The following is a 14,010-nucleotide window of genomic DNA, read 5'->3' on the forward strand; positions in this document are numbered from 1 at the left end:
TTTTTTATATGTATAATCAATTTGAACAATTTAAGGTGTATGGTTTGTGTGCCTAAAGAAATTAGTCTCATGACTTGAACAAAAAAGTGTATGAATATTTTAAGAAAAAGAAGAAGAAGAGGGGGGGGGGGGGGAGCTGACTTCTACCTGTTATGACAAAAAGAATTTCAATGTAATGGGTATAGTTGGACAGCTGTAATGGAGTAAAAGTTTGATTTATATCCCTCAAGAAGTAAAATATCTCAATGTGAGGGAACTTAAGAAGATAGTGGTATGGACAAAACTCTTGAATCTTGATGAGGCACCATAGGTGCTATCTTAGTGGATTATGAGGATTAGTGACCTCTCGACATTGCAAAATCCAGTGTGCATCACTTGCAAGATTCTTGATTGGGAGGTGTTGAGGGGGGTGTATTCTTCTTAACTCTTGTAACGAGCGCCCCTAAACCTCTTGTATGCCTGTGTGCCGATTGGTTAGCGGCTTTTGCTAGAACTACCATCCCGACTAGCTATTTCCTCCTTTCTACACCCTTTGTATTCTTTAATCCGAATGAACCCCGGAGCTTGATGCTTCACATCATCCATTATCCTGGCCAACTCATAAGAAAATGGACCTTCCTTGAGCCTCAATAGAAGGATGTGGACTTGTACCTTGGTATCTAGCCTTTTGACCATGACGACCTCCTCATCGAATCTGTCAAAATATGAGCGGAGAGATTTGCACGGTTGTTGTCTTATTTTCTCAAGAGCATGAATTTACTTTGGGCTTGGCCGGCTTGCCGTGATTTGATTTTGAAGTTTAGCGGCTAAATCATCCCATGTTGCAACCAGTGGGAAGGCTGTTGTACCAGTCTAACGCTTGACCCTCTAATAGGGTAGAGAAAGTACTGCACATGAGAAGGTCAGTTTCTCCATATAGTATCATGGCAACTTCAAACTTCTCGACCCACTCTAAAGGGTCTGAATTTCCCACATAGGTGGGAATGTTGATGGGGCCTTTAAACTCGGGCGATATGGGTGTCAAACACAATGCATCTACCAAAGGTTTATCCCGCTTGGAGAGGGTAGTAGGAGTGACAAGATTTTGCTGGGCTTGGTAGGGAAAATTTATTGCTGCTGGATGTAAGGGGCTTGATGGGGAATTTGCTCGACGGGTTGTTGTAAGAGTTGCTAGTTGTGGACAGAGTGTGAGGAGGCATGTTGTGGGTTGTGGCCAACCTGCTATTCGAATTGTGTAGCAAGGGCGGTGTAGAAGTGTTGGGGTGGATAGTTTGGGGGTACTGTAGCTTGTTGGTAAGCTGGTCATGTTGTAGCATTTTCATCGGATCTTGTTGGAGAGCCTGACCGGTGGTAACATTGCTGAGCGGTAGAATTTCTAAAAAATATTGGGCTTGAGGTGGCATGGTGATAATTGGGATCTACTGGGCGAAATGGGGTGGTGTTGGTAATGCTTGATACGAGGTGGGATTGATGATATGTTGGCTTGGTGTGGACTAATGATGATTTGACTGTAGGCTGGCACAACATGATCGATCGATGCTGGTGTTGCTACTTCGGCAAGTGCACCGGTCGTATAAGTAACATAGTAAAAAGAGTGGGGTTGTCGTTCCCACGAGGATTGATTTATCAAGCAATAACTTATTTATATGACCAAAGTTGGATTGATCTTGGAAGTTTTTGAGAAAGTGATTTTGAATTAATAAAACAGAATTTTAAAAACAATATTTTTGATTTTCAAGATTGAAAACTAAGAGCGATAATCAAGAACGGATAACAATGAGTTGAAATCTAATATGCAAGAGCGTAGCTAGGGATAACGAGTTAAAATCTAATATGCAAGAGCGTAGCTAGGGATTCGATTTTTCCAATATTTTCTTAACAAGTTTACCCTTTCATGCAATCAATATTCAAGATTAGATTTTCGGCGATTCTTTCTAAGATGATTAAATCCCCCAATCCCTTGGTGATTTTATCTTTTACTTTATCCAAAACCCAAATCCCTTAGAGCCTTTTTCTAAAGCAAGCATTAAGATCAAGAATCTCACATGTCGGAGAATTTGCAAGCCTATTTCTAGATCATACAAACCCTAGCAATTAATCAGTCGGACTCAAGATACCAATATCCCTATTGACATACAAGACTCTGTGTTTATCTATGTGTGCGCAAGTCATAAACAAAACTAATCATCAGTGAACAGATTAATTGCATAATTCAAATCATAAATATCAATTACAAGAAAGCATAAACGGTGTTCAAGAACCCAATGGTTCCATCTCACCCTAACTACATAAAAGAAATTAGCCTAACATGTTCAAGAAAACAAGAACAATAGAATAAAGAAAACTAGAATCCATAAAAGAAACTTAGAACCCGGTCTCCACGGTGAAGCTTTGACTGTTTCCTCCAAAGAGCTTCTCTTCTGCCTCTTCCAAGGTCTCTAGCCTCCGATTAATTCAGAGTTTCCTCTGAAAATGAGATTAAATATGTGTAGGAACCCTAACTTAGGTGAAAATCCCGTAATGGGCCTGTTGTAAATATTATTATTTATTTATTTGTTATTTGTTGTATTGGGCTTAGCCCATTAGGTCAAGTATTCTAGGTCGTGTATTCTCTATAAATAGAGAACCCCTTTGTACATATAATTTACAATTCTATAATATATTAGAATACCCTTTTTCAAGTTGGTATCAGAGCTCTCGATTTGAGGGTTCTGCTTTCGCACATTTGTCTTTTTTTTAAACACAACCCTAATTTCTTTGCCTCTTGCTGCCATCAGTCGCCACTGGAAATTTTTTTCCAGGGACCTTTTGGACCAAGGGGACCTTGTTGACCTTTATTTTCTCCGATCTATCATTCTACGCACAGTTCCTCCGTCACAAACGACCCAAACACCTCCGACCGCCTCCAATCAAATCTGTCTTCACCGTTTGGACCACTTTCCGGCAACTTTTCAACCGCGACCACCCACAGACAGGTGCGCGCTCACCGGACGACCACGCCAGAAAAATTTCAGCCGGAAAATCCCCTCCACGCGCTCACACGCGCCAACTCTTTCCCGGCGAGTGAAGCCCACGCGCAACCCATTTCTCCGGCGCGTGGAGGCGCGTGCGGCGGTTGTTTTTGACCGGACCACTGCCATTCTTCTCGTCTCCTTGTTCTCTGTCTGGATCTGTGATTATTTCACTGATCGGACTTCATTTGATATCTGTTTGGTTGATTTTATCGCTGGTTGTTAACTTTTTTATTGAAGAATGATCGAGAATGACAGTTCTTTGATCTTATCTGGTAAGAGCACACGTTCTATATCTCTTCTTGCTTCTTGCACTGATTTTAAAACCTCATGGATTTTGGATTCTGGTGCAACTGATCATATGGCTTGTCATACTGAGTTGTTTTGTTCTTATCATCCTACTGTTGGTAGTCATACTATATCCGTAGCTGATGGATCCCATAAATCAGTTATTGGTTCTGGTAACATTCAAATTCAACCTTCCTTGTTTCTTAAAAATGTTCTTTATGTTCCTCAGCTTTCTACTAATCTTATCTCCACTCAAAAACTTACAACTGATTTGAATTGTTCTATCACATTTTTTCCTTCTCATTGTGTTTTTCAGGATCTTACCACGAAGAAGACAATTGGAGTTGCTAATGAACAAGATGGGTTGTATCATCTCCTTCCAGATCATGCTAGCAAAAATCAGTTATTAATGACACGTCATCCTTCTACTGCAGAGTCTATGATTTGGCTCCATCACAAGCGTCTGGGGCATCCACCATTTAGTCTTTTGAAGTCTATGTTCCCTTCTCTGTTTCTCAATAAGTCGATTGAGACCTTTCATTGTGATGTTTGTGAATTTGCAAAACACCATAGAGTGTCATTTCCTTCTAGCACTATTAAAAGCAGGGAACCTTTTTCTCTTATCCATTCTGATGTTTGGGGCCCTTCTAAAGTGCACAGTGTTTCAGGTGCAAGGTGGTTTGTTTCTTTTATTGATGATTGTACTCGGGTAACATGGATTTACTTGATGAAAGACAAGTCTGAAGTACCAGAGATATTTATTCGGTTTCATCACATGGTTGAGACTCAGTTTGGTAAGGGTATTAAAAGACTAAGATCTGATAATGGTACTGAGTACGTCAATCAACGCCTGTCACAATTCATTTCAGACAGAGGTATGATTCATGAGCTCACATGTGTTGATACCCCTCAACAAAACGGGGTTGCTGAAAGGAAAAATCGTCACCTCCTTGAAGTTGCTAGAGCTCTACTTTTTCAGACATCTGTTCCTAGTTCTTATTGGGGAGAAGCAGTGTTAGCTGCAACTTTTTTGATCAATCGTTTACCTTCACGGATCCTTAACAATATCAGTCCTATTCATTCCATGACTTCCTTCTTTCCTTCTGTTCCCATATTGCAGAGCCTTCCACCAAGAGTGTTTGGATGTGTTGCCTTTGTCCATGTTCATAAACAACATCGGAGTAAGTTGGATCCTAGGGCTCTTAAGTGTGTCTTTCTTGGTTATACCCCTTATAAAAAAGGGTACAAGTGTTATCATCCACCAAGTCGAAATTTTTTTGTTTCTATGGATGTCACCTTTCAAGAATCAGAATCTTATTTCCTGGGTCTTCATCGTCAGGGGGAGAACAGTTCTTCAGAAGACTCGTCCCCTTCCTTCTTTGAGTCTGGATCAATCTTCTCTCTTCCTAGTGTGTCTGCTCCTGGTGTGTCAGAACCTTCAAATACACCTGAGATACGAAAAATTTTGAGTCTGAACCACTGGTAAGTCCTGAATCTCCTATTTCTTCTGAGTCTCCTGAATCTCATGTTTCTGATTCTAATATTATTTCCTCTCATGATTTGTCTATTTCTTCTGATATCTCTAATGACTTACCCATTGCTTCTGCTTCTGATGACTTACCTATTGCTCTTAGAAAAGGAAAAGATCTTGTCACAAGAAAACTTGTTCCTCCTGTCCCTCTTGTACTCAATACCCTATCTCCCACTTTGTTTCCTCTGCTAATCTTTCTGTGCAGCACAAAAGCTTTGTTTCAGCACTAGATTCTATTGCAATCCCAAAATTAGTACATGAAGCCTTGAAAGATAGGAATTGAGCTCAAGCCATGCAAGAGGAGATGAATGCGTTGGAGAAAAATAAAACATGGGAGGTTATTGATAGACCCAACGGAAAGAAAGCAGTAGGGTGCAGATGGGTTTATGCCCTGAAATATAATTCTGATGGAACTCTTGAGAGATACAAGGCTCGATTAGTGGCCAAAGGTTACATTCAAACCTATGGCATTGATTATGAAGAAACCTTTGCTCCAGTTGCAAAGATGAATACAGTGAGAATCTTGTTATCCCTTGCTGCCCATTACAATTGGGATATAAATCAATTTGATGTGAAAAATGTTTTCCTCAATGGTGAGTTAGAAGAAGAAGCCTACATGGAAATCCCGCCTGGTTTTGATTCTGTGAAGGGGGAAAATAAAGTTTGTAGATTAAAAAAGGCCTTGTATGGATTGAAGCAGTTACCTCGTGCTTGGTTTGGAAGGTTTACTAAGGTTATGATGACCTTAGGATACAGACAGAGTCAAGGAGATCACACTCTTTTCTTCAAGCACTCCCAAAATGGGAAGCTTACTGTGCTCCTTGTATATGTTGATGATATTATTATCACAGGTGATGATTTTGTGGAGAGACAGATTCTGGAAACACGGCTTGCCTCTGAGTTTGAAGTCAAAGACCTTGGGAAACTGAGATATTTCCTAGGGATAGAAGTAGCTCATTCAAGCAAAGGAATATTTATCAGCCAGAGGAAATATGTTCTTGATCTTCTCAAAGAAGCAGGAAAACTCGGGTGTAAACCTTCTAATACTCCTATTGAGCAGAATCACAAGATGGGCTATGAAGAAGAGAGTCCTCCAGTTGATAAAGGACAATATCAACGGCTAGTTGAGAAATTGATATATTTGGCCCATACTAGACCAGACCTAGCTTATGCTGTTAGTGTTGTCAGTCAGTTTATGCACGATCCAAAGGAAAAACACATGCAGGCAGTAGAGAGAATTCTTCAGTATCTTAAAGGTACTCCTGGTAAATGATTGTTATTCTGACGTGATGGCAATCTATCTTTAGAAGTCTACACAGATGCTGATTATGCTGGATCCGTGATTGACCGTCGTTCTACCACTGGTTATTGCATGTTTCTTTGCGGTAACTTGGTGACATGGAGAAGTAAGAAACAAGATGTGGTTGCCAGATTAAGTGCAGAAGCTGAATTTCGAGCTATGGCTCAAGGCATTTGTGAGTTACTGTGGCTGAAAATTGTACTTGATGATCTCAAAATAAAATGTGAGGGACCTATGAAGCTGCTATGAGATAATAAGTCCACTATTTGTATAGCTCATAATCCAGTTCAACATGATCGGACTAAACATATTGAGGTCGACGGCCATTTCATCAAAGAGAAACTTGATAGCGGGTTGATTACCACTCCATACATTCCCACTGGGCGTCAATTAGCTGATCTATTAACAAAGGGGCTTCCTTCAGACAAATTTCAAGAACTTACTAGCAATCTGGGAATGATAAATATCTATTCCTCAGCTTGAGGGGGGTGTTGTAAATATTATTATTTATTTATTTGTTATTTGTTGTATTGGGCTTAGCCCATTAGGTCAAGTATTCTAGGTCGTGTATTCTCTATAAATAGAGAACCCCTTTGTACATATAATTTACAATTCTATAATATATTAGAATACCCTTTTTCAAGTGGGCCTTAGCTAGGTTGCAACCGGGCCGAAGCGCGTTAAATCGTGCTATTTTCGCAGCAAAAACATAGTTTCGTATTTTATCCATAATGTGAGCTATACTTGTCCAATTGATGTGATTTTGGTCTCATTGGAAAGATAAGAGAAAGATCTACAACTTATTTGAAGAACATGAGATCAAAATCCATCATCTTCGATGTGAAAAATTGGCTGAAAGACAGCTTCAAGAATATTTTCACTAAATCATTGCTCTACATTTATTGCTTTAATTCCTTCTAGCTTCCGCTTGGCTCCAATGCTCTGGTTTAACAATTTAAACCTGAGGCCAATATGTTTTTAAGTTAATATCATGTCCAAATATTAAAACCCTATAATCTTTTGCATTCATTAATTATCACTATATTCCTGATCATATTCATCATTATTTAATCTATTTTTGATTCTAGAAACATAGTGTCTTTGACACTTATCAGCTGGCATTAGTGCCATGCAACCCGCCATTTCCTGTTGTACTGGGACATCATATTGCTCGACAACCGGGGCTATTTGCAAGTGCCCAGGTCACATGGGACCTACGCTTTCAACTTGAATCTTAACCTAAGCTGGCGGTTCTGGTGGACAGCTTGACGGAGGTATTGAATTTCCCTCCTAATCTCTTTGATCATGGCCATTGTGGCTGAGTCTATAGCAGTTAAGATCGCTATGACAGGGCCAACGACGACCAAAATAGGTTGCAAGACATGTTGCATAGCAATTACTATGCAGGAGCTTGGAGGAAAGGGATAGAGTCTTCGTGGAAGGTCTAAACATGACCCTCTGGAGTTGCAGCTCTTGGTGGGAGAGTCCTTCTTATTTGAACCATTTTCGTTGATTAGAGAGCTCAAAAATTGGGGGTGGGTTTGTAGTTCTAGCTCCGTTGGTAGAGAATATGGGAATCAAAGTTTATGGATTCCCACAGATGGTGCCAATGAGCTGTGATTGAGTAAGAGCTAGCTCTGTATCCCTCAAGGGGCAAAGTATCCTGATGTGAGGGTGATCAACAAGTTAGTAGTATGGACCAAAGATCTTAGCACCGTAGGTGTTATCTTAGTGGATGCTAAGAGAGGAGGAATATGCAAGGGCTATTGTTGCTCTAAAATCTGGGAGAGTAATAGCTGGTAGAGTAACAACTGATGAGGATGGTGATTTTCAAATACCTCTTGGATGGAAGAAGAAGGGTTTTTATAGGTGGGAAATGTTCCCTCATCATAGGATAAAGATGAGTCTAACCATTTGCCCAATTCCTCATTGTTTAGTGAGGAGTTGCTCCAAATAGTATGCGTACGATAGTGAGCTGTGCAAAGGGTAGATATCCTCTATGGAGAGGTTTTTGTGATCTCTAAGGAAAGGCAATTGAATAACCCCTTAATGGATCTTTGTTGGCCAACCCAATAAATTAGGCTATGAAGGCCGGTCCAAAATAAGTGGGAAAGAAGTTGGACATGTTTCAAATAGAAGAGAAGCATTGAGATGCTTGCACATGAGGGGCTGTATAATTTAGAATGGGGAAACTTCACAACTCAAATCCCTTTGACTGAAAATTTTGCTTATTTATCTCTTCCCCTAGATCATTACGTCAAATCCAAGTTTTTTTAGTTTACATATTTTCCTAATTTTTTGAGTCTATTTTGTTATGCTTTGCCTGCCACTTTTGATTGTAGTTCTTTATCATCTTCTGTTCTAAACGTTTATTGCTGAAAAGTTATTTATCTATTTTTTTTCCTTTTCTTCTTACTCTCTTTCTTTCTTGATTTTTTTTTGGTATAACTTAGAGGTATCCCCATTCAACCTCCTCTCCTCCATTCGAGGAGAGAAACACATCTTCTGGCTTCAAAGATTTTCCAAGAATTTGCTTGAGGCAGGATTTGAACTCGTAACTCAAGCAAACTCTTGGGAGCTCAGTTGCCAACTGAGCTACCCTTAGAGTTCTCTATTTTTTTCAATTGAGTAATGTTCTGAGCAGTAGTTTTATGATTATGATTAGTGCCAGTTTGTTAGAAGTAGATGCAGCCTTTCTTCCTTTCTTTCAGTTTTTCTTTTTCTTTTTCCCGAATGAGTAGTAACTTTATTCAATCATAGAATCATAACAAACAAAAAAAGCAATAATATGTTATCAAAAAAAAAAAAAAAAAAGCAATAATAGTTATATTTAAGTTGTTATGATATTTCGTTAATTCCTCTCCGATTATTTTAAAGAATTGAAAATAATATTGAAAACTTCACGCCGTGTGTCTTAAGAACTCGTTAATTTGTAATTGATCCATTTAAATTAAATAATTAAATAATTTTATATTTAATCCTATTTTTATTTATTTACTTGGAGTTATTCAATTGACTTTCATCCTAAAAGTAAAAGGAAAAAAACGTGAAAGCTTTTTTCAATTTTAAATCTAAGGTTGTCCATGTTCTGTTGTGTCAACATCATATTGAACAAATTGTGTTCCGTCGATTGTATTGATAGGAATAGTTATTTATGTCATTTTTGGTATTGCAAAATACATATTAGGGAACATTAATATGCTTTGTGTTTAAAGTGTTGATATTTCTGTTAAACACATCAACGATTCTAAGTAATTACCTGTAATTAACTTGTTGAACAAGTAAATGTAAAATTTTAAAATTAAATAGTTGAACTAAGAAAATTAAAATGTGTTTAAGTAATTGTAAAGAAAAAGCAAAAAATTTTGGGGTTAATCTATGAATAGACAGTACTTGAAAAAATAATAAAAATAAAAACTCTTTCTAATAGAAAATGACTTACATGGTGTTGCATGGTAGATTTTTCCCTTTCGTACCTATCCATGAAAACACATTCTTTCATATTGTTGGTATGTAAATTTAGGTCCCGTTTGGATGAGCTTTTGAAAATAAGGACTTTTTATGATTTACTTTTTTTAAAAGCTGTGAAGAACCTTGGGATACACCACTCCAAAATTAAGTAACTTGTGTTTAAAGTGTTGATATTTCTGTTAAACACATCAACGATTCTAAGTAATTACCTGTAATTAACTTGTTGAACAAGTAAATGTAAAATTTTAAAATTAAATAGTTGAACTAAGAAAATTAAAATGTGTTTAAGTAATTGTAAAGAAAAAGCAAAAATTTTTGGGGTTAATCTATGAATAGACAGTACTTGAAAAAATAAAAAAAATAAAAACTCTTTCTAATAGAAAATGACTTACATGGTGTTGCATAGTAGATTTTTCCCTTTCGTACCTATCCATGAAAGCACATTCTTTCATATTGTTGGTATGTAAATTTAGGTCCCGTTTGGATGAGCTTTTGAAAATAAGGACTTTCTATGATTTACTTTTTTTAAAAGCTGTGAAGAACTTTGGGATACATCACCCCAAAAGCTACCTCAAAGGTGGGAGTGCTCAAGGCTATAATACCCCAAACTTAAGGATTTAATTGATTAATTTTAATTAAATAATTAAGCATGTTTTAGTGAGTAAAATTAAGTATAAGGCTTAATTAAATGAATCTGAGTCACTTTGGAGTTAAAAAGTATACTCAGTGAAAATTAAGGGGTATAAATGGGTACTGGCGAAAGTGCCCAAAATATAAAAATAAAATTATAAATATTCCTAGAATAATATTCTAGACTTTTGGGTAAAGTTTGGTCATTAATGGAGTTGAATAGATAGACGAACTAATACCCGCATTATTTCACTTAACCAATGTTAAGTGATAAAGAACACAAAAGAACCCAAACCCCCCAAGCAACCCGTCGAGCATCAGAGAAGAGGAAAGGAAGAAGGAGAAAAGAAGAAGAAGGGAAATGAGGGAGGAAGAGAGAGTGAGAGCAAATCTTAACCGATTGGAGTGATTCAAAAGCCTAAACCACTCTAAATCTTCCCCTCTTTCGTAATCTAAGCTTAGTTTGGAGTGGGGAGCATTGTGTTGTGAGATATCCTCCTCCAAAAATTCGGCCATTGGAGAAATTGAGGTGTTTGAGAGTTTCTACCTCCATGGAAGCTTGAGGAACACTCATTCCTCTATTGTGTGATCATTGGTGGTAAGTTTCCACTCTCTTTCACATGATTCTTGGAGATTTGCATGAGTTTAGGGTTAATGAATAGTGTTTTAGGGTTTTTATGAAATGTTGAGTAGATTGGCTATGTTCAAGGAAGAATGAGGCTTAGAGTATGTTGTGAAAAATGCTAGGAATGACATTTAATCGGTAGAAATGAGTTTATAGTGTTATTTTAGTATGCTTTGATGTTTGGAGAAATCTAGGCTTGGAACTATGGATTTCCTTGCATTGTTAGCATTGTTTGATTGTATTCCTTGTGTTGATAGGATTGAGGCAAGAGGACCAAGTGGAGTGACCAACCCTTGGGGTTGTGTGCAATTGAGGAAAGCTCAAAGAGCAAGGTAAACCTTTGGACCTTGTGGTTGATCCCATTGAGTGTTCCACCATACTCCGTTGAGGAGAAATGGTTTATGAGATGTGATTGTAACTGCGCTTAATATCATAATGCGATGTTAACAAACCGGTTCTAGAACGGGGTGTTACATTTTATGGTATCAGAGCAGTTTCGTCGGGAATAACTGTTAGCTATTGTTGAGTATGCTTAGTGTTTGATGCTTTATAGTTGTTTTAGTACTCTTGATGATTATTGCATTTGTGATCACTAAGTGTGGGCCTGATCAACTCACTTCTTTGTGTAACATGTGTAGTGACATGACGAGGCACCGAAACAACCCCGGACCATCAAACACCAATGCTCAGCCAGAACCTGTTTTGGCTGCTCTTGTGAGGCCCAGAAGTGGCCGTGGGGCAACGGGCGTACCGCCTGATCCCGTGGCTGAAGCTCTTGCAGCCGTTCAGAGAGAGTTGGCTGCTAGCAGGCAAGCCAATGAAAATTTGTTAAAAACAAATGAAGACTCGCGGACTGCTATGGCCGCGATGATGACCGAGTTGAGGACGTTGAGGGTGTAGCAGGTAACAATGAAGGTGAGGCTAGCCACCATTCTGATAGTCATAGCCATCACACTGAGGTCCGTCAACCACGTGTTGAGCGTGTTGACGAGCATGAAGCTGAAGAAAGAAGATTGATGGCTTTCCGAAAACACAAACCTCCTTCTTTTAAGGGAGGTTATGAGCCAATGGCGGCTGCGAAATGGCTCCAAGCTATGGAGAAGATATTCAGGGTGATGAGATGCCCTGACGCAATGAAGTTAATCTACTCTGTTTATATGCTGGAAGAGGAAGCGGAAGATTGGTGGACCAATACCGTGCAGCCATTAGAAGCTGAAGGCCGGGAAATCACCTGGCGGTTGTTCGAGACATTGTTCTTGGATAACTATTTTCCTAGGGAGGCTAGGGAACAGAAACAGAATGAGTATAACGATCTCAAGCAAGGGTCGATGACAATTGACCTATATTTCGCCAAGTTCAATGAATTGGTGAAATATGCTAACTATGGGAGAGCCTTACCCATTCCGGCCGAGATGACCTCTAAATTTCAATGGGGTCTAAATGAGAAGATGTCTCGAAAGATGTCAAATTGTGACATCCGAGAGTTTAGTAGATTCGTGAACCAATGCCGGAAGGTGGAAGAAGTTTATGGTGTGCCGAAAAGTAAGAAGTCTTCCGAGGCACAAGCATCTGTGCTAGTGGAGCAACTGGCTCTACTTCAGAAAAGGGTAAGAAGATGGATGACAGGAATATTAAAGAAAGATTACAAGCTAAACAATCTGAGGAAAAGTTTAAGAGAAGCGGGAGTCAACAGAGTTGGGACAATGAAAGACCTCTTGTGCCCCAGTGTGACAACTGTGGGAGGCATCACAAGGGCGTTTGTTTGATGGGTCAAAACGTATGTTTCAAGTGTGCTAGACCTGGTCACTATGCGAGGGATTGTCCCCAAATCGTGGGACGAGTTGCTCATGTGCAAGTGGTCTCTGGTCTTCCAGCAGCGGCACATGTTAGCACTTCGACCCAACCCCAGCTAGAGAGGTTCCCATACTTGACGGGAGGTATGACGCATGTAGATTAATATGACATGCATAGTTTATTGAGGTTGGAGCCACACATGCTTAGACTGTGGACTCAATTATGATTGTGTGACTCGTTATGTCTAGTAATTAAAGACTAGACTATGTATTGATTGCTAAAAGATGGTAAATTGTATGCAATGACCTTTCCATGGATGTAGTGGTATTACCTCCATGAGGATAGTATCCTATGAGATAGAGAATTCTCATGAAAGGCCCAGATTGAGGGGAACTTCCCTTGGAGTTAGCCTTCGGGACCTCCTTGTGGTCAGATACCTAAGAGAAACAGCCCATAGCGGATCTCTCTTGGAAGTTCCATCAGATGAGATTTTATGTATGAGGTTATTAGTAGGACCGCAGAAGGTCAGGGTTAAATATCAAGTGAATAGGTATGACCCTTGAGGAAAATGAAAGATAAAAGTGCTGGAACATATTAGTATCACCTAATTATAAAACATAGATTGAATCATGAATGAAACATTTCATCTTATGATAAGATGATGAGGAAAAGAGGAACTGAATAATAGGGTAACTTCGGGAACACAAGAAGAGTTCTCGGATAAATCCATAGATGATTGAATGAGTGGTTTTATCGATTTTGAGGACAAAATCGTTAAAAAGGTGGGGTGAATATAATACCCCAAACTTAAGGATTTCATTGATTAATTTTAATTAAATAATTAAGCATGTTTTAGTGAGTAAAATTAAGTATAAGGCTTAATTAAATGAATCTGAGTCACTTTGGAGTTAAAAAGTATACTCAGTGAAAATTAAGGGGTATAAATGGGTACTGGCGAAAGTGCCCAAAATATAAAAATAAAATTATAAATATTCCTAGAATAATATTCTAGACTTTTGGGTAAAGTTTGGTCATTAATGGAGTTGAATAGATAGACGAACTAATACCCGCATTATTTCACTTAACCAATGTTAAGTGATAAAGAACACAAAAGAACCCAAACCCCCCCAAGCAACCCGTCGAGCATCAGAGAAGAGGAAAGGAAGAAGGAGAAAAGAAGAAGAAGGGAAATGAGGGAGGAAGAGAGAGTGAGAGCAAATCTTAACCGATTGGAGTGATTCAAAAGCCTAAACCACTCTAAATCTTCCCCTCTTTCGTAATCTAAGCTTAGTTTGGAGTGGGGAGCATTGTGTTGTGAGATATCCTCCTCCAAAAATTCGGCCATTGGAGAAATTGAGGT

Source organism: Gastrolobium bilobum, unplaced genomic scaffold, assembly GCF_033153095.1.
Source record: "Gastrolobium bilobum isolate Gb01-03AN ecotype WA unplaced genomic scaffold, APGP_CSIRO_Gbil_v1 utg9749, whole genome shotgun sequence".
NCBI lineage: Eukaryota > Viridiplantae > Streptophyta > Magnoliopsida > Fabales > Fabaceae > Gastrolobium > Gastrolobium bilobum.